This window comes from Erinaceus europaeus, chromosome 14, assembly GCF_950295315.1.
Source record: "Erinaceus europaeus chromosome 14, mEriEur2.1, whole genome shotgun sequence".
Lineage (NCBI taxonomy): Eukaryota > Metazoa > Chordata > Mammalia > Eulipotyphla > Erinaceidae > Erinaceus > Erinaceus europaeus.
The window spans coordinates 49048147-49070101 of NC_080175.1; the positions used below are offsets into that span (position 1 = coordinate 49048147).

A 21955-nucleotide genomic window follows, 5' to 3' on the forward strand; every position below is an offset into this window, starting at 1 on the left:
GGGCAGTGGCGATGTGTCCACCATGGAGCAGGGCAGTGGGTCTGGCTGGCAGCCCAAGCTCCATCAAGGGGGCGTAGAGTGGTGGGTCAAGTTGGCCAGGACCACACTCCTACCCGGACTACTGAAAGTAAGCTCCAGCCACTGGTTCAGAGGCACTTTTGAGTCCCTGCCCCTGTGGTCAAGCTCGCTGAGAGCCTGAGTGAGTCAGGGCCTCATGGGCTGGGCACCATGGATGCAACCACGGTAGAGCAGGATGTTGTGCAGTTCGCCAGGTTGGTGGTGCTCGAGACTAGGAGGGCTGCTACCCAGAGGCAGTGTTCTACTACAAGGAAGCTGCACAAGCCTTAATCTATGCTGAGATGGCAGGATCAGGTCAGGAAAAAAATTGAATATTTGGAAAGAGTTCAAGCTTTACATTCAGCAGTTCAATCAAAGAGTGTTAATCCTTTGAAATCAAAACATCAGTTGGACTTAGAGTGACCACATTTCCTTGTTACACAAGATTTTGATGAAGATGAGAAGGAAATGTTGAAGATGCTATAGAATTGTATACAGAAGCTGTCGACCTCTGCCTGAAAATGTCTTATGAAACTGCTAATAAAACTCTGCAAAATAAATTGAAGCAGCTGGCTCGACAGGCACTAGATAGAGCAGAAGCATTGAGTGAACCACTAAGCAAACCATTATGCAAAATCAAATCAACAAATATTAAACCAAACCCACCTCCAATGAGAACACATTTTCCACTGGGAGCTAATCCTTTTCATGAAAAACCTCTGTCGTTTATAAGTCCATAGTCATGTGATGCACAAGGACAGAAATATACAGCAGAAGAAATAGAAGTTCTCAGGACAACATAAAAAATAAATGGTATATAATGTGTTCCATTTATGAATATTGATCTGAGGGAATGTTTTGCCTACCCAATGCCTTTCTGTGATAGATGGGGCAAGCTGCCATTATCACCTAATCAAAAAGCTACTTTTCCAAATGGGTACGACCAGAGGACCTTACCAATAAGCCTACAATGATTTATCCTGTATCCAGTTTTAGCATACAGCAGACAATAGTATCAGATTGTTCCTTGGTGACATCACTGGCTATCAGTGCAGCTTATGAAAGACAGTTTAATAAGAATTTGATTACCAGCATAATTTACCCTCAGAATAAGGATAGTGAGCCAGAGTACAATCCATGTGGAAAGTATATGATGAAACTTTACCTCAGTGGTGTCCCCAGAAAGGTGATAATTGATGACCTGTTGATCATAAGGGAGAATTGCTGTGTTATTATTCAAACAATAAAAGTGAACTGTGGGTTTCTTTCATAGAAAAGGCATACATGAAAGTCATGGGAGGCTATGATATCCCAGGATCCAACTCAAACATGGATCTTCATGCACTGACAGGATGGATACCAGAGAGGATTGCTATGCACTCAGATAGCCAGACTTTCACTAAGAATAATCCTTTCAGGATGCTTTACCAAACGTTTCACAAAGGGCACGACCTCATTACTACATCCTCTGGAATGATGCTTGAAGCTGAAGGATGTTTGAAGTGGGGTCTGGTTCCCACACGTGCATATGATGTTTTGGATATTAGAGAGTTCAAAGGTCTGAGATTTATTCAATTGAAAAATCCTTGGAATCATTTGCATTGGAAAGGAAGATATAGTGAGAATGATGTAAAAAACTGGACCAAGAGTTGCAAAAATATTTAAACTTTGACCTTCGAACAGCTCAGAAAATAGATAATGAAATATTCTGAATTTCATGGGATGATCTTTGCCGGTATTATGATGTAATTTACTTGAGTTGGAATCCAGAATCAACATGTATTCACAGTACATGGGATGCTAAGCAGGGACCTGTGAATGTTATCTACAGCCTAGCCAACAATCCCCAATACAAACTAGAGGTGCAGTGTCCACAAAGGGGTGCTGCAGTTTGGGTTTTACTTAGACACAGCACAGACAAGGATGATTTTGCAAATAATTGAGAGTTTATCACCATGGTTGTTTACAAGACTGATGGGAAACAGTTTATTACCCAGCTTACCCAGCTCTGTACATTTATGGGATTTGAATTAACAACCCTCATTATGTGACTGAAATAAAGCTGACCACACCTGGGACCCATACTTTTACATTAGTGATTTCTCAATATGAGAAGCAGAACACAATCCATTATACTGTCTGGGTATATTCAGTATGCAGCTTTACTTTTTCAAAGATTCCTTCACCATACACCTTATCAAAACAGATTAATGGAAAGTGGAGTGGTCAGAGTGCTGGAGGATGTGGAAATTTCCAGAAGACCCACAAAAATAACCCCATCTACCAGTTCCACATAGAAAAGCCTGGACAACTGCTAACTGAGCTGAGAGGACCAAGGCAATACAGTGTTGGCTTTGAGATCGTGACAGTTTCCACAGCTGGAGACCCTGGCCCCCATGGCTTTCAGAGGAAATCAAGTGGTGATTACAGGTGTGGATTTTGTTACCTGGAATTAGAAAATTTACCTGTTGGGATCTACAATATTATCACTAGTATGTTTCTGCCTAAACAAGAAGGAACTTTTTTCTTGGACATTATTATTCCCATTAAGACAACACAACTTCAGTGATGGAGGGCCCTGCAGTTCTGGATTTTACATTTACCAGTCATTGGCTCTTCAAATGACACAAAACATGAAAAGAGGTTTAGATCTCTAAAAGCGTTACAGTTGGAATCTGGTGCTCAAGTCAGAGTGGTAAGTGAGGAGCGTGTAGTCAGAACTACTGTAAATCACCTAGAAGGGTCATTTCCATGGTGTGTATAAACATGGAGTTGGCTTGCATGTGGGGCCATGTGATTAAAGCACAGATGATTAAAGACTGATCTTAGTCAGCATCATTGAATGCTTTTGCTGAGGGAGGCACCTGAGATCATATTAGGAAAAATACCTCAGACTCATTGAGCAGAAGAGTAGGCCAGTATAATCTGAAATAATTTACTTTGTCTTCTTGTTGGCAGAGGATGCTGTATGTTAAAACTGCTTGTGTTGTGACTCTACATCTTGGGCAACAAGTTACTAGATGATTCATGTCATCACCACAGGTTTTAATTCTGAATTACTTTATGACTTCTAAAGGTTTATTGTTGCCCAGGTGTTGTGAAAGAATAAAGCTTTAAGAGGTACTAATTAGCATGAAGATGCTCAGGCTCAAGAATGAGATTTGTTGAAGTCAGACACTTGTCTCCTTTTGAACCATGTAAAGAAAACTAAAGTATATTCATTACTGCAATTTTTCTTTATCAGGTAGAAGCAAGTGATCTGATACATTGAAGACATTGCAATTTAATTTGTATTAAATTAAAGTAATTAAATTACTTTAATTACTGTGTGGCTCAGTGCTCTGATGCTAACAGCACTCTAAAGAAAATGCATTGGAAAATTATATATGTATATAAATTGGGGTTTTATTCAGAAAAATTGCCAAACTATCACTGTCAATGCATAAATTATCAGTTTACATAAAAAATCAGAAGATTTTAAAGATTAAAATTAATGGGGAGTTTTTCATTGTCTCCACTTTATAAACTTATTTTGTATCTCTATTATCTTTTTTTTATATTTATTCCCTTTTGTTGTCCTTGTTGTTTTATTGTTATAGTTATTACTGATGTCATTGATGTTGGATAGGACAGAGAAAAATGGAGAGAGGAGAGGAAGACAGAGAGGGGGAGAGAAAGATAGACACCTGCAGACCTGCTTCACCGCCTGTGAAGCGACTCCCCTGCAGGTGGGGAGCCGGGGGCTCCAACCGGGATCCTTATGCCAGTCCTTGCCCTTTGCGCCACGTGCTTAACCCGCTGCGCTACTGCCCGACTCCCCTCTATTATCTTTAGTTGAATAAAATATTAATACTTATGGGAAAAAAGAAAGCATTCTTCAGGCCATAATTGCTGAAAACTTCTCTAGTCTAGACAATATCAAAGACATAAAGGTTCAAGAATCCCAGAGGGTCCCAAACAGAATTAACCCAGACTTAAAGACACCAAGAGACATCCTATTTAAAATGGAAAGAAATAAGGATAAAGAAAGAATCCTGAAGGCTGCAAGAGAGAAAACAAAGAGTCACCTATAAAGGAAAACCCATAAGATTAGCAGCATACTTCTCCACACTAACACTGCAGGACAGAAGTGAATGGCAAGATATCTATCAAGTGCTCAATGAGAAGGGCTTTCAACCAAGAATACTGTATCTTTCTAAACTGTCATTCAGACTAGATGGAGGCATCAAAACCTTCTCAGACAAGCAACAGTTGAAGGAATCAACTATCACCAAGCCTGCCCTGAAAGAAGTTCTGAAAGGTTTCCTATAAACAATCAGACCACCATAAATAGGACATATATCAAAACACTCTAAAACTCTATAAGAATGGCTTTAAAATATCTTAAATCTTTGATATCAATAAAAATCAATGGTCTGAATTCACCTATTAGAAGGCACAGAGTAGGAAGATGGACCAGAAAATGCAACCAACAATATGCTGCCTACAGGAAACCCACCTAACTCAACAAGACAAACATAGACCCAAAGTGAAAGGATGGAAAACTGTCATACAGGCCAATGGCCCACAAAAAATGGCAGGAACAGCTATTCTCATATCTCACGTGATAGACTTTAAATAAAATTCAAAAAGATAAGGATGGACACTACTTAATGCTCAGTGTATCAGTCAGAACTTAACAATTATTAACATGTATGCATCCAATGAGAAACCATCTAAATACATCAAACTTCTACTGAAAGAGCTACAGCAGTATATTAACAACAACATAGTCATAGTAGGGGACTTCAACACCCCACTCTCTCAACTTGACAGATCATCCAAGGAGAAAATCAATAAATACATGAGGGAGCTAAATGAAGGGTTAGATAAACTAGAACTTTTGGACATTTTCAGAGTCATTCATCCCAAGAGCACTGAAATTATCCCAAGAATCTTCTCATACCACAGTGGAATGAAACTAACACTTAACAATCAACAAAAGATTAATAATAGTCCCAAAATGTGGAAGCTCAACAATACACTACTTAACAACTACTTGGTCATAGAGGAAATAGAGGAAGAAATCAAAATGTTTTGAGAATCCAAGTCGCCATCTTGGCTCAGTCCCTGGTGTATGGATATCTGATTCACAGACATAAGCTGAGAAATAATTATATAAAGGGAAACACAAAGGAGATCTTGGACTGCGTTTGCTTTATTGCGCCAAAGAAAGGAATCTGGGTTGTGTGAAGGAAGGGACGCCTTCAGGTGCTTGTGTATGATGGTGGTGGAGGACCTGGGTTGGGGTGAGAGTGTTTTGCAGAAAATTGAGGAATTTTAATCATGTACCAACAACTTTACTTTATTTAAAATATTAATTTCTCCCTTAAACACTTCTAGAATAGGACAACTCTTCTTCTAGCGTTTGCCCTTCTTCCATAGCCATTCAACAGTGTCAGGTTGAGCCTGATGTAAAGTTTTGAGACCTCCTTTGAATCTGGAGAGGTGGCAGTCATTGACTATGTGGGTCATAGTCTGTCTGTAGCCGCAGGGGCAGTTTGGGTCGTCTCTGGCTCCCCAGTGATGGAACATAGTGGCGCACTGGCCATGGCCTGTTCGATAGCGATTGAGGGAGGACAGCCCAGTCATAACGTGCTAGGTCAAAGCCGGGTTGACGCTTGCAGGGGTCTGTGATGAGGTGTTTGTTCTTTACCTCAGCTGACTGCCAACTCTGTTTCCAAGAGTCTGGAACAGAGAAGTTCAGTGTAGGCGTAGGGGACCAGATTGGATGACGAGACGTCAAGCGTTGGACAGGGTGGGCGAAGATATCTGCATATATTGGCAGGTCCGGTCGAGCGTAGACGTGGGAAATGAACTTAGATGATGCCGCATCCTGACGAATATCTGGCGGGGCGATGTTGCTAAGAACTGGCAGCCATGGAACTGGGGTGGAACGGATGGTTCCAGAAATTATCCTCATGGAGGAATATAATTTGGAATCGACCAAGTGGACATGGGGGCTACGGAACCATACTGGGGCACAGTATTCTGCAGTAGAATAGCATAATGCCAGGGATGATGATCGTAGTGTGGAAGCGCTCATGCCCCATGAGGAGCTGGCCAGTCTTGCAATGATGTTATTCCTCGTGCCCACCTTTGCTGCAGTTTTTATGAGATGTTCGTGAAATGACAGAGTGCGATCGAGAGTGACGCCAAGATAGACTGGCTGGGCTTCATGCTGGATTCTTGTATCGCCAAGCTGCACATTAAGCTCATGCGAGACTGAGGCATGGTGTAGATGGAAAACAGATGATACCATTTTTGCGGTGCTAGGGATTAGTCGCCATTTTTTACAGTAATCAGATATCAGAGACATGTCTTTCGTGAGTGTTTCCTCGAGGATGTCGAACTTTGATGCCTGAGTTGCACAGCAGATGTCATCAGCGTAGATGAAATTCCTTGAAGAAGTTTCTGGGAGGTCATTGATGTAAATATTAAATAGCGTAGGGTTATAAGAAATAGGGGGTTGGATTTGCATTTATTTGGGGAACACGTTTGTTTTCATAATGTGGATGCCATTCCTTTTGTCATACAGAATGTTTTAGTGAATGTTTCTTAAATGTTAAGCAGTGTTTGTGACACAAAGTCCACTATTCATCCTACATTCAGAGATCACTTGTGATGTGAGTCCAGAAGTTTTTTCCTCTGGTCAATTATCTGGTGTGTGTGTATGTGTAAGGAGATCAACTTTAATATCTCCCAGGAAATCATGATATTGATTGAGACACTAATTGGGGGATCATTCCAGGGCAATAAAGAGTCATTTTCCACAATTAGTCATGAAAAATCACTATGGAGACTGCTGAGTCCTGTCTTTAAATATGAATATTATGAGGTAGCTACCACCTTAATGGAAAAACTGTTCATTGTGGACCAGTCTTAACAGCAGCTGAACATACTTATTTATTTTTTCTGTCCTGTGTTTAGTTCCTGTGAGTATTCCTAAACTTATAATCTACAAATATGTTTATTTTATTCCACAATAGAAGAGACAAACACAGAAATAAAAATATAAAATTCTGAGTAACTGACAGATGGAGAATAAGTTCCTGCCTCTGGCAGGAAAATAGACTTAAATTTCCAACTGCACCTGTTTCTAAAGCAAATAAGTTATGTGTGTCCATGTGGTCAGCTTGCCCTCTGCTGGTTATGAGCACCACCTTCAACCACCTCTGTTTTCCATGCTGGGAGGTTTTTTGTTTTTGTTTTTTTCTTTTTTCTGGGCTCACCCTCACTTCTCCGCACTGTGTGTCTTGCACAGTAATACACAGCTGTGTTCTCAAAACTCAGACTGCTCAGCTGCATATTGGCTGTGTTGGAGGAAGTGTCTACAGTCATGGTGGCTCTGCCCTGGAACTTCTGGGCATACTTTGCATAAATATTTTTAGGATTAATCCATCCCATCCACTCCAGGCCTTTTCTAGGGGACTAACACACCCTGTCTATGTCACATTCAATGAATGTGTACCCAGAGGCACTGTAAGAGACCCTCACAGATGTGCCAGGCTTCCTTACCTTAGCCTCAGATTGGGTCAGTTGTACCTGGAGTGCACACCTGTGGGGATAAAACAGCAGTGGATACAAGCCCTTAACTGACTCTGCTCCTCAACTCCCTCCAAAGACTGGCAGTTTTGCCTGCTGAGACTGCTGACTATGACAAGAACTCTCCATATTCACTCCATGATATAGGGTGTAGTATGAATAATCTGGAGGAAAGTTGTAGGTGTTGCAATGCTTTCAGGATGCAACTCGGTCTACATTTAACTCCAGATATCTGACATTATTTGCATATTCATAAGATAAAGAGGTTTACAGCTGAAGGCTTTCCTTTGTCTCAGAAGGGACAGTGAATCGGCATATTTTGTAAGCAAATAGAATGAGAGGTTTCAAGTCCTCACCATATTGGAAGACAAGAGCTTCTACATTATACTACTGTCTTTCCACATAGTGGAACAGCCTTTACAGGACAAGCAACTCACTGGGACCCCCATCATGTACCTCCTATGAGCTATGCCATCAGAATCTGTGGTTCCTAGCACCACTGTTTTTTTTTCCAAATCCTGCTCCAGTGACCTTAATCACTCTCTGAGCTCCAACTCTTTCCACTTCATAACACATCCTAAAAATCCCTGCTGATTAGGGTTCTAGTGTCATCATAAAATTTTATTTTGTAATCATTAAGACCTCGCTAATCCAGGTTGTACTTTCCAATAGAAATAGTCAGACACTGATAAATATAAACAATTTGATTAGGATTTTTACTATTTTTTGTTTGATGTTAATTGTTTATTTATGTTTCTTCATTTGCTGACACTGCCTTTATGGCCTCACATATGGTTTATTCTTGAATGTATGACATATTATTTTTGTTAATTTTTTATAGTACCCCTTTTTGATCTTGCAGGGAAGATTTGGTGATGATTGATACTTTCAGCTGTCACTTGTCTGAGAAGGTATTTACCCCTCCTGCTCTGACTCATATGGGGGACCTCACAGCAGAAGTAAGCCATCTTACTGGCCTCTCATGTTAACTCTAGTGGCTAACAACAGAAAAAGACCAGGAGACAATTTTAATCACAAATGATCTATCTATTGTATGGAAGGCAGGGTTTAAATGGCAGAAGGGAACAAAGGACATTTTTTACACGTGGCGGTAAGGGTGGGCTTTGGAAGGTCAGAACCCCCATGGTGAAGGCTCTAAGGAATTGATAGGGGTAGAGGGGAGAGTTCTGGAATGAAGGACATGTTAATTATCTCAAGAAGGGAGAAGAAGACAAGGGGGGGAGCCTCAAAGGATGATAGAGGAGTTAGATCAAAGTGGAGGAGGGGTTTAAGGAAATAGGAAGGAAGAGCCTTTTGGTCAAGGCAGAATGGTGCTATGTGGAGTATGTGTGATCACAGCAGATGAACTATAGTGAACTTTAAGCAGGCAAACCATTTGGCTTGTAACAAGGAAATGAATTGTGTTAGGGGGTGTAGGTTCCTGTGACACTTGGGAGACTGACAAGGGGGAACTGAGTCAGGAAAGCTTTTCCCTCCATGCTCTACCTCTGGAAGGGAGAGGCTGACAGACCTCCGTCTGTATGATGGGAGTTCCCCTATACTCTTACCATGCTTTCACAATTAACCCTACACCTCCAAATAATCTCAGTGATAGTCTGGCAGTATAGAGTATTTTTGTGTAAAAACCTTTCTCATTTAGAACTTGATAAATATCTCTCTATTCACTTCCTGCTTTTAGATACTTAGAGGAGATGTGCCTTGATAACAAAGTGTTCCTCTTTATGTAGCTTTTTGTTTCTCTCATTCAGAATTCAGAATAATTTATTTACTCTTACTCCTTGTCATTATACCTGTGGTGTGTCTTGGGGTCTGTAAGTCTGAGTCAATTCTGTTTGGGACTCTGTAGTTTTCTTGAATATTTATGTACTTTATTTTGTTTATTGTTGAAGATTTTTCTTTCTTTTTAGAGTTTTTTTTTTTTTACAAAATGGAAATATTGACAAGACCATAGGATAAGAGTAGTATAATTCCACACAATTCCCACCACTACATTTCCATATCCCACCCCCTCCCTTGAAAGCTTTCCTATTCTCTATCTCTCTGAGAGTATGAACCCAGGATTGCTAAGGGGTGCACAGCCAAAGAAACTATCACACAAACAAAGAGAACCCTCACAGAATGGGAGAAGATCTTCACATACCATATATCAGACAAGAGACTAATCACCAAAATACACAAAGAGCTCAGCAAACTTAGCACCAAAAATGCAAATGACCCCATCCAAAAATGGACAGAGGATATGAACAAAACATTCACTTCAGAGGAGATCCAAAAGGCTCACAAACATATGAAAAACTGCTCCAGGTCGCTGATTATCAGAGAAAAGCAAATTAAGACAACATTGAGATACCACCTCACACCTGTGAGAATCTTATACATCAAAAAGGACAGCAGCAACAAATGCTGGAGTGGCTGTGGTGATAGAGGAACCCTTCTGCACTGCTGGTGGGAATGTAAATTGCTCCAGCCTCTGTGGAGAGCCATCTGGAAAACTCTCACAAGGCTAGACACGGACCTTCCATATGACCCAATAATTTCTTTCCTGGGGATATACTCCAAGGAATCCATAACACTAAACCAAAAAGATATGTGTACACCTATGTTCAGAGCAGCACAATTCCTAATAGCTACAACCTGTAAGAAACCCAGGTGCCCAACAACAGATGATTGGCTGAGAAAGCTGTGGTATATATATACACAGTGGAATATTAAGCAGCTATGAAGAACAATGAACCCACCTTCTCTGACCCAACTTGGACAGAGCTAAAAGGAAATATGTTAAGTAAGCAAAGTTAGAAAACTAAAGATGAGTATGGGATGATCCCACTCATCAACATAAGTTGAGAAAGAATAACAGAAAGGGAAACTCAAAGCAGGATCTGACTAAATTTGTATTAGGGCACCAAAGTAAAAACCCTGGGTGGAGGGTGAGGGTGCATGTTCAGTTTCATGCGGAGGAGGTAGGAGGGGTGGGATGGGACATATTCTTTTGGTGGCAGGAATGGTGTTTATGTACACTCCTATCAATTTGTAGTCATATAAATCACTAAGTAATATGAGAGGGGAAAAACTGATTGAATGTCCCAAACTTTTTAAAGCATAGACTGAGTCTTTTTAGTACATAGGCTGAGTCTTTGATATATTGACTCTCTTAAAAGTTTAGTCCAGGGGGAACAAAAGCAACCAGTGGCATAGCTATATGCAAATAATGTCAAAGGATATAAAATATGGTGAGGGTGTGTATGATACAGAAAATCCTATCAAAGAATTTTTCAAAGTTAAGCCAACTGCCAAACAATATGATTACTGAAATATCTATTGTCTTCTTAAACCTTAAGACAACAGAAATCTGCTATTCCCTCTATAGAGCCTACGCTTCTCCCAATTTGTAACCTCTGGGGTGGGGATTACTTCCCTGCATGCTTCTCTCAAGTCATACCAAATAATATTGCATCCACCGACTCCAACCTAATCAATGCAACAAGTACCATCTCAGCATGCTTCACCTCAGATTGTGTACAGAGACATCAGGCATGGATTGCCAATTCTGTACCCTCATCACTCAGGTGAGACCATTCCTTTCATGGTATTCTCTAATTCCATTCCTTCCATAGTATTCTCTAATTCCATTCCAGAAGGTTTACTTCCTAAAAAAGTCCCAAGACCTAGATATAGGCCAGGTCCCATTAGATAGAGCATATGTTCACATGTATCCATAAATTAGGGCAAAATATATACCTGAAAGCAAAAATACACGACAGTCTGTAGTGAGACAGTATCAAGTTCATAATGAAATAGTGTCCACTTAGATACTCTCCTCACCTACCTCCTATTACAGTTCTCTCACTCACTTCAAAGCTAATCTTATCAAAGCAAGGACTGCAAAAGCTGAATAAGCACAAGAAACTGGCATACTTTAACAGTGACTCTTTAGTCACTGTCAGGCCAATCCACCAGCTGGGGCCCTAATCAGGGATTCCTGAGATTCCCAAACAGACTTGATGGGCCTAGAACTTGAATAAATCACCATTTCTGTTGATACCGGTCATTTCTATCAGGAACAACAAAATAGACCCCTTTGTGGGCCCCAATAGGACCTTGCCCTCAACTTGCATCAACAATGGTAGAGAATGTTCCATCCTCTGAAGGGATGCTGGACAACATACTCTATGATACACCTGAGGAAGATGGGTCGATACTGGGGCAGCATGGAATGTTCCTACTCATTATCACAGAATTTGAGTTCAGATCTAGAGGGATGCAGAGTTCACACAGGCTCCTAAGCTAATTATGGGCCCCAGATCACATCAGATCAATGGGATTTACAGTCAACAATGTTTATACCCCTTTTCTATATTAAGGAGCTACTCTTTTCTCTGATCCAGATTCTGGTCCTTTTCCCAGCCATGACATCATCTCCCCAGACAATAACTTGGATCCACCTGCATATCATATTTCAGGCTCAGGCAAAAACAAACAAACAAAAACACTAGCATAGCTATAGGCCCTTTGAAATATAACTAAAATATGTCTACTAGCTATCTACAAAATGGAGGACACCCCAACACTTCATCTGCACTATTCCAGCCTTTTGGCCCATGATTGTTCAACAATTTGTTTGGCTTTGTATGTTAACTCTCTTTTCAGCCACCAGGTTCCAGATGCTAGCAGGATGTGACCAGACTTCCCCGGACAGACAACCACATCAATGTGCCTTAGAGCTCCGCTTCCCCAGAGCCTTTCCCCACTAGAGAAAGAGAGAGACAGTTTGGGAGTATGGATTGACTTGTCAAAGCACATGTTCAGCAGAGAAGCAATTACAGAAGCCAGACCTTCAATCTTCTGCATCCCACAATGATCTTGGGTCCATACTCCCAGAGGGTTAAAGAATAGGAAAGCTATCAGGGGAGAGGATGTGATATGGAGGCCTGGTGGTGGGAATTGTGCTAACTTGTACCCCTCTTATCCTATGGTTTTGTCAGTGTTTCCTTTGTATAAATAAAAAATTAAAAATGTATTAAATGACACATATAAATACATATAAAGTATGTATTCTGAACCCCACAATGGCCATGGGTCCAAACTCCAAGAGGGATAAAGAATAATTAAACTACCAAGGGATGAGGTTGGGTATGGAGCAGTGGGGGAAGTCTTTGTATGGAAATGTACCTCTCTTATCCTATAGTCTTGTAAACATTTCCAATTTATAAATAAAAAAGGAATTAAAAAATGAAATAAAGGAAATTCAAGTATTCTTCTCAAAGACAATTAAGCATTCCTCTATTCCTTTGATGTTGATTTTCAGAGAAATACATATAAAGACATAAGTGAGATACCATTTCACTCCTGTGAAAACATCATATATCAGAAAGGATAATAGCAGCATATGCTTGAGAGGATGTGTGGACGAGGAAATTTTCGTGAGATGCTGGTACAAAGTAAATTGATTCAAACCCTATGGAGAGCAGTCTGGAGGACTCTAATAAGTCTGGGAAGGAGCCTATCCTAAGAAATGATACTTCTTCTGGATACCAGTAAGGAACAAACATTCTTATTTCAAAATGGTATGCATACACCTATGTTCATGGCACACCACTTTCCCCCTTTTTTATTGGTGATTTAATAATGATCAATATGACTGTCAGGCAAGACAGGTACAATTCCATATGATTCACACCACCAGAGTTCCATATCCCACCCCTTCCATAGGAAGGTTTTAAATTATTTTTCCCTCTGGGGAATGGAAGAAAGTTCTTTATGAGATACAGAAGGTAGAAGGGTTGACTTCTTTAATTGCTTCTCTGTTGAAAATGGGCATTGGCAGGTGGGTCCATACTCCCAGCCTGTTTCTATCTTTCTCAAGTGAGACAGGGATCTGGGGACACAGGACGCAATGGTAATTTCATCTGTCCAGTGATGTCAGGTTGGTAATATTGTAGCTTCTGCAACTTAGTGGCTGAAAAGCATGAAGATACAAAGCAAAGAAGCCCACATAGGGATTATGGTGTTGTTTCTGATGGAGATGAACAGTGATGGTGGAGAGAGGGATCTGTTACAGGTCTAGTCCCATCATATCTATGTGGGAATCCCAGATTTCCTGGTTAAGGCCCAGTAGGATGGAGTAGCCTGGTTGTTACAAAATGACCATCATTAAAGTAGCATGCTTTGTAGTAGCCAAAACCTAGAAGTGTCCAACAACACATAATGACCGCAAAAATTGTAGTATTTATACATAGTAGAACTACTCAGCTTCTTCACCTCTTTTTGTATTGAGCTTGAAGGAATGGTGTGAAATGAAATAAGCCAGAAAGTAAAGGATGGATGTAGCATTTTCTCCCTCCTAAGAGCAGAAAGGTAAACACAAAGGAGAAACTGAACTAGGCTTGGTATAGACCACCAAAGTAAAAGACTCTGGGGTAAGGAGGCTTTCAAGTCCTGGTATATGACTATAAAGGAGGGCCTAGGTTGGGTTGAAAGATTTTTGCAGAAAACAGAAATTATACATACGTACCAAGAACTGTACTTACTGTAAATTATTAATATTCCTAATTAAAATGCTTCTAGAATAGGACAATACTTGTTTTTCTTAACCACAGCTGTAAGAAATAAATAGTCAGACATGCATTTATATTGGGTATCATATCTGTTTTCATAATATGGATGCAATTTCCTTCATCATACAGAATATTTTGGTGAATATTTTCTTAAAAATTTATCAGTGTTTATGACACAAAGTACACTTTATATCCTAACTTTGGAAAGTCAGGACCTACCTCTATCTGAGTTGGAGCTGGGAAATATATTTGATCAATGCCTACACACTGGGAATCTCCAAGCTCTATTTTTTAATATTTTATTTTTAGATTTTTATTCTTTTACCTTATTTATTATTGGATAGGGATAGAGAAATTTAAAGAAGAGAAGGGGCAGAAATGGGAAAGAGAGAGAGAGAGAGAGAGAGAGAGAGAGGGACCTGCAACCCTGCTTCACCACTTGTGAAGCTTTTTCCCTGCAGGTGGGGACCAGGGGCTTGAACCTGGGTCCTTATTCAATGTAATGTGTGCACTTAATCAATTGCCCCACCACCAGACCTCGTTGAATCTCCGTTCTGTTGGAGGTCAGGAGCCATTCCCATGTCCTTGATTTCTGTGCACAGTGTCTCAACATTTAGGAACAAAACCCACAAAACAGACTGCCTTTGAATGACCACACCTTTGAATGACATAGAAAACCTGCGATAGACTCTTGACACCTGAATGTCTGCTTCCTCAGACCACTGTTTCCCCAGTGTTGCTCCAATGGCCCTTTAACTTTCCCTGAGCTCCAGTCATTGTATTGCAGATACTAGAAGCCCTAGAAATTTCTTATTGGTCATGCTTATATATTTTCAGGATCTCTTTGGCATTCTTCATCTAGCTTCATTATCACACATTTATTTTCTTTCTTTCTTCCTCTTTTTCTTCTTTCTTCCTCTTTTTTTTGCATCCAAGATTGTCACAAGGGCTCCATGTTGTCAGTACAAATACTCTGATCCTGAAAGCTATATTTCTTTCTGTTCTTCCCTTTCCCCCCCTCATTATATTGAATATTACGGAGGAGAATTGTCAAAGCATTGGGTAGACAGAGAGGGAGAGAGAAACAGACACTTGAAGAAATGCTTTACCACTTGTGAAGTCCCCCAAATCTAAGCTGGGGCAGGGGAAAATCAAACCTGAATCCTTGCAGGGGTCCTTGCACTTAGTCTTATTTGCAGTTAACTGGACATGGGCCCCTGAATTTTCTGACAGAAAGAGAGAGAGAAAAATATAGTTAAAGTAATTGATAGGGAAATATAGTTCATCACTGAAACTTTATGCTGTGTGATGGAAAATAAGCTGAAACCTCAATTTTTTTTGAAGCTTTTCTTTTTTTAAATTTATTTTTTATTTAAGAAAGGATAAATTAACAAAACCATAGGGTAGGAGGAGTACAACTCCATACAATTCCCACCACCCAATCTCCATATTCCATCCCCTCCCCTGACAGCTTTCCCATTCTCTGTCCCTCTGGGAGCAACCTGAATTTTTATATGCAAAATATGACATTATCTAGACAAGCTAACATTCAGTCTCTCATTCAGCTTATATGTATTCTCAAGAAAATATTATTTTATAGACACAACATTATTTATAGAATTTTATATAGTTTCTCTCTTGAAACAGTCCTGTTCCCTAAAAGGCCTTGCTCCCAGATTGTCTGAACATCCTCCTGAGGCAGTAATCTTATGCCTTGGGAACCTAACTACCTCCTGCAACCAGCTGCTAACCCTGAAGTGAGGAACCTTCCAGTGAATACCATTGTATTCTTATCTCAGGAGGTATAGTTCAGTAATCAATGTCAGGGACCCAGGTGAAAAAATGTCTGACTGTAGTAGCACACATTTTCCTTCTAACTCTGTGTATTACCTAGGGAGAATAAAAAAGGTTTATGAAATCAGGTCATGTCAGAGGTAGGGCCCAACATCCCTTGTGAATGGTTAGTCCCTGAGGTAATGTGAAAGTATCTTTCCAGAACTTCAAGTCCCCATTCTTTTTAAAAATTTTTTAATATATTTATTTATAAAATTGAAACACTGAAAAGACCATAGCTCCACCACCAGAGCTCCATAACTCTCTCCTCCCCTGATAGCTTTCCTATTATTTAACCCCCTGAGAGTATGGATGCAGGGCCATTATGGGGTGCAGAAGGTGGAAGGTCTGGTTTCTGTAACTGCTTCCCCACTGAACATGGACAGTGAAAGGTCCACCCATACTCCCAGCATGTCTCTCTCTTTACCTAGTGGTGCAGGGCTCTGAGGAAGCAGAAATTCAGGTTACATGGGTGGGGTCATCTGTCCAACAAAGTCTGGTTGGCATCATGGTAGCATGGAACCTGGTGGCTGAAAAAGATTTAACATGGAGAGCCATGCAAATTGTTGACTAATCATGAACCTAAAGGCTGGAATATATTGCAGATGAAGATTTGAGGTCTCCATTTTGTAAATAGCTAGTAGGTCTGTTTTAAGTATATTCCAAAGGGCTCATGACTTTATTAGTTTTTGCCTCAGCCTGACATCTGATGTGGATGTGGACTCAGGTTATTGTCTGGGGAGATGATATGGCTCGAAAAAGGGCTAGAATATGAGAAAATTGTATAAATCTTTTTTTTTCTGGGGGACTGTTAAGGTAGTGAGGAAAGATAGAGGCAAGACAAGAAAGGAGAAAGGGAATGTATATGTTTCATGTCCTTCCTTTGGCAAGGATTGGCTTTTGGTGTCAGCCAGACCCTCTGGGGTGTGAGTTATAGCCCAGAGTTGTCCTGACCTGGACTGTATGCCTCCCTAACCATCCATTAGTGCTGCAGGAGGGTATTCTGCTCAGGCATTTCCAGCCAACTCTGTGGTGCAGGCACAACAGGCTCCAGAGCTCAAGGACAGGACTTTGAAAAAGAGCAGCAGATGCTGACGTGCTTTAAGACACCATGGTGACCTGAGGGGAGCACAGCAGAAAGAGCACTAAGGGGACCTGAGCTCAACACCAGCCTTATCACCTGCACCTGCCCTTTGTCACAACTAGTTGGCTGAAAAGGAGGTGAAGGACATCAGCAAGCAGCAGTGAGATTAGCCAGGTCCCCCTAATGTTTTCAAGCAATGCCATCAGTTGCATTGCCACAAGAAAGGGTGTTGATTTTTCTTGACTTCCAGGGGTGATGTTTTTCATTACAAAGTTCAGCTGTCTTTATTTGTTGAGCCACTTTCAAACTGAATCAGCATGAGACAGAACATTGGGCTATTTCATGATGGATGATATAATGGGGCAAGACAGATTAACCTCTCTTGGGAGTGAGGGGCAGTTGTTCCTAAGTAAACTTCCTTGTTCTCAGTTGGAAAATCAAAAAAAAAAATGGGAAAAGGAAAAGTTGGGGGGTAGGAAGTTGCCTAAATCAGGGAGCCGCCTGATCTGCTGTCATGCTGTGTGACTTGAAATGTCATCCATTGCAAAACCTATCTGTCTTCAAAATTAATGGCTTCCTAATACATGTGTGTGTGTGTGTGTGTGTGTGTTTGTGAACTCATAGCAATATTATTATTTTAAGTGAAAACAGATTTCCCTCATATTTAAAGAAAAGTCAACTCTTGGTTTTGGTATGAGCAGGTGGAGGCTCCTCACATGTGTCCTAGTTGAACAGGAACCCTAGATTTCTTTTTTTTTTTAATTTTTATTTAAGAAAGGATTAATTAACAAAACCATAAGGTAGGAGGGGTAAAACTCCACACAATTCCCACCACCCAATCTCCATAACCCACCCCCTCCCCTGATAGCTTTCCCATTCTCTATCCCTCTGGGAGCATGGACTCAGGGTCATTGAGGGTTGCAGAAGGTAGAAGGTCTGGCTTCTGTAATTGCTTCCCCGCTGAACATGGGCGTTGACTGGTCGGTCCATACTCCCAGTCTGCCTCTCTCTTTCCCTAGTAGGGTGTGTCTCTGGGGAAGCTGAGCTCCAGGACACATTGGTGGGGTCTTCATCCAGGGAAGCCTGGCCAGCATCCTGGTGCCATCTGGAACCTGGTGATTGAAAAGAGAGTTAACATACGAGGCCAAACAAATTGTTGAGCAATCATGGGCCCAAAACTTGGAATAGTGGAGAGGAAGTGTTACAGAGGCACTCACTGCAAACTCTAGTGTACTTCTGCTTTCAGGTATATATTTTGCAGTAGTTTATGGATACGTGTGAACATAAGCTCTCTCTCTCACAGAAACTGGTGTATATCTAGGTTATGGGACTTTGTTAGAAAGTGAACCACCTGAGATGAAATTAGAGTGTACTATAAAAGGAAAGGTCTCACCCGAGTAATGAAGCTGAAGGGTTGTCTTTCCAAACTTGAAGTCTCTGGACACAGTCTGAGGTGAAGCATGTTGAGGTGGCAATCGTTGCGTTGGTTAGGTTGTGATCAGCGGATGCAATATTATTTGGTATGGATTGGGAGAGGCATATGGGAAAGTGGGCCCTATCCAAGTGTTCCAGGACTGGGGGAAGTAGGGGCTCTATAATGGAGATGTGAGGTTCCTGCTGTCTTAGGGTTCAAAAAGACAATCGATAGTTAATGTTATCATCACATTATTTGTTAATTGGGTTAACTTTGAAAAGTCCTTTTGTTATGGTTTGCTGTACAGTATCCAGTATCTTGTGTATAGCTGTGCTATTGGATACTTCTAATCTACTTGGTCTAGGCTTTTGAGAGAGTCCGCATATCAAATACACAGCCTATATATTAAAAAGATTCAGTTTGTGTTTTAAAAAACTTTGAGACATACAATTGATTTTCCCCCTCTCATATTAATTAACTACTGATTTATATGTCTACATTTTGCTAGGAGTGTACATAAACACCATTCCCACCACCAAAAGACTGTGGCCCATCCCTCCCACCCACTCCCACCCCACAGTGGCCCAGGAAGCTGCATGTCTACCCCTCACCACAGGGTTTTTACTTTGGTGCCCTAGAAAATTGTATAAATCTTATTGACTGTAAACCCCATCAATTTGATCTGGGGCCCATATTCAGCATAGGAGCCTGTGTAATCTCTACATCCCTGTAGGTCTGAACTTGCATTCTGTGATCATCAGCAGGAACATTCCGAGTTGCACCAATTTCAGGACCCATCTTCTTCAGGTAGATCAAGTCCCCATTCTAAAGGATGCAGTATGGGGTTCAGATTGCTTGACATATAGACTTCTGGCTGGGAAAGTTCCCGAGGAACAAATACAGGTGCTGATTTGAGAAATGGATCTGGGCAGGTGTGTATGGTGAGTGAGAAGCCCTGTTACCATATGTAGGAAAGATTCGTTTTTTAAAATATTAATTATTTATTCCCTTTTGTTGCCCTTGTTGTTTTATTGTTGTAGTTATTATTGGTGTTGTTGTTGTTGGATAGGACAGAGAGAAATGGAGACAGGAGGGGAAGACAGAGAGGGGAAAAGAAAGATAGACACCTGAATACCTGCTTCTCTGCTTGTGAAGCGACTCCCCTGCAGGTGGGGAGCCTGGGGCTCCAACCGGGATGCTTACACTGGTCCTTGTGCTTTGCGCCACGTGTGCTTAACCCACAGCACTACTGCCCAACTCCCAGGAAAGATTATTTAACCAATGCTTTATACAAAAACAAATACTGGGAAGAGATTCATTCTTTCTTTTTGCTTGTGAATTGCCTCCTTGATATAGAAACCTGTCTTTAATCCTAACTGGTTTAAAAGCTTCAATACTAGGATGAGTCTGACAATTTACTGTCATGAATACTAATTTCAGAGTTGAGGTCACCATTCCAGAACAAATGATCTTTTCTTAAGTGTTTTTCTACTTCCAGGTGAGAGTTCACAAGGGAATCACTATGAGACTAAAGAAGACTCAGTACTGACACCTGTGATTTATAAATATGTAAATTCTAGTGTATGTGCTTTCATTAAGTTCATGCATGAGAATATATCTATATATACTTCCTAGGATAAAAGTTCATCCTCAGACAATATCTGACACATCTGAAGGAGTGATCCAGATATAGTTACACATGGTGTGCATCTTCTTCACCCTCATTTACCCATCTGTTTGTCCTGCACAGAAACAAACAGACAAAAACTTCCCAGAGCTTATTACAAAGGACTTACACATATGATACTCACATCCCCACCCCCACATCACTGCTCAACTTTGGTTTGTATTGATGATGGAGCTTGATAATGGACACTTGGGGATTCAGGCATAAGTTGGTTTTTGCGTGTTGTTTGCCTATATAACTACTATGCTATCTTCATGACTATAGATCTGTGATTCTTCATGACAGAGTTCTTAGTTCTATATTCTTTCATTTAAAAAAAATAACATAAGTCAACAAAACATAGAAGAGAGTTCAAGTTCATTTCATTACAACTGATAACATTTTCAAGTAGAGATAAGATGGAAAATAAAATGGGTGCCAACACATTTAGAAAGTGTGGCATTTTCCAAAGGTGACATTTATGAAGTTTTTTCATGTTTCTTCTAGGTTAATGGTTTTTACTGTGTTTGTTGAAAAATGGGTGTAATTTATCATCATTATATGACATATACAACAGGGTGTAAGGTTCTCTCAATGCTACCCCCTCTCAATTCCCAGAGTCCTTTGCTTTGTTGAAATATACCACATCAATCCAAATCCTCACTTTGTGATTTCCTTTTCATCCTTATTTGTCTTCCAACTCTGAGATAGTTCTATATTTAGCCTTCTATTTTCAACTTATTTCTCCATTATGTTGCCTTCAAGTTCCAATCAATATAAGGCAAATAAAATGACTTCATCATTTTAACAGCTGAGTACTATTTTATTGTATACATGCACCATACTTTTCTTTTTATTTATTTTTATTTATAAAAAGGAAACATTGACAAAACCATAGGATAAGAGGGGTACCCACCACCAGAACTCCATATCCCATCCTTTTCCTTGATAGCTTTACAATTCTTTAACCCTCTGGGAGTATGGACTCCAGGACATTGTGGGATACAGAAGGTAGAAGGTCTGGCTTCTGTAATTGCTTCCCCACTGAACATGGGAGTTGAAAGGTTGATCCATACTCCCAGCCTACCTCTCTCTTTCCATAGTGGAGTGGGGCTCTGGGAAGTGGAGCTCCAGGACACATTGGTGGGGTTGTTTGTCCAGGGAAGTCTGGTTGGCATCATGCCGACATCTGGAACCTGGTAGCTGAGAAGAGAGTTAACATATAAAACCAAACAAATTGTTTACTAATCATGAAACTAAGGGCTGGAATAGTGCAGATAAAGATTTGGGGGTCTCCATTTTGTATATAGCTAGTAGGCATATTTCAGTTATATTACAAAGAGTCTGTGGCTATATTAGTTTTTTTTTCCCCTGAGCCTGAAATTTGAAATGCAGGTGGATCCAAGTTATTGCCTGGGGATATATGTCATGGCTGGAAAAAGGACCAGAAAGCTGGATCTGGGAAGATAGCAGTTCCAAAAAAAAAAAAAAAAAAGTTGTATAGATATTGTTGACGGTAAACCCCATCGATTTGATGTGATCTCAGGCCTATATTCAGTTATGTAACCTCTGCATCCCTGTAGATCTGAGCTCACATTCTGTGGTCATGCATAGGAACATTCCAAGATGCCCTAATATCAGGACCCATCTTCCTCAGGTGTAGTTGTTGATCCAAGTTGAGGACAAAATCCTATGGGTCCCCACAAATGGGTCTATTGTGTTGTTACTGATAGAGATGAATG

The 21955-nt window shown here is 40.5% G+C and overlaps 2 pseudogenes; one reads left to right on the forward strand and one right to left on the reverse strand.

The window, feature by feature from the left end:
- The first annotated feature begins 228 nt into the window (after positions 1-228).
- Positions 229-2660, forward strand: LOC132532663 (calpain-7-like; annotated as a pseudogene).
- A 4567-nt stretch (positions 2661-7227) lies between these two features.
- Positions 7228-13328, reverse strand: LOC132532695 (immunoglobulin heavy variable 1-8-like; annotated as a pseudogene).
- Between the last annotated feature and the right edge of the window lie 8627 nt (positions 13329-21955).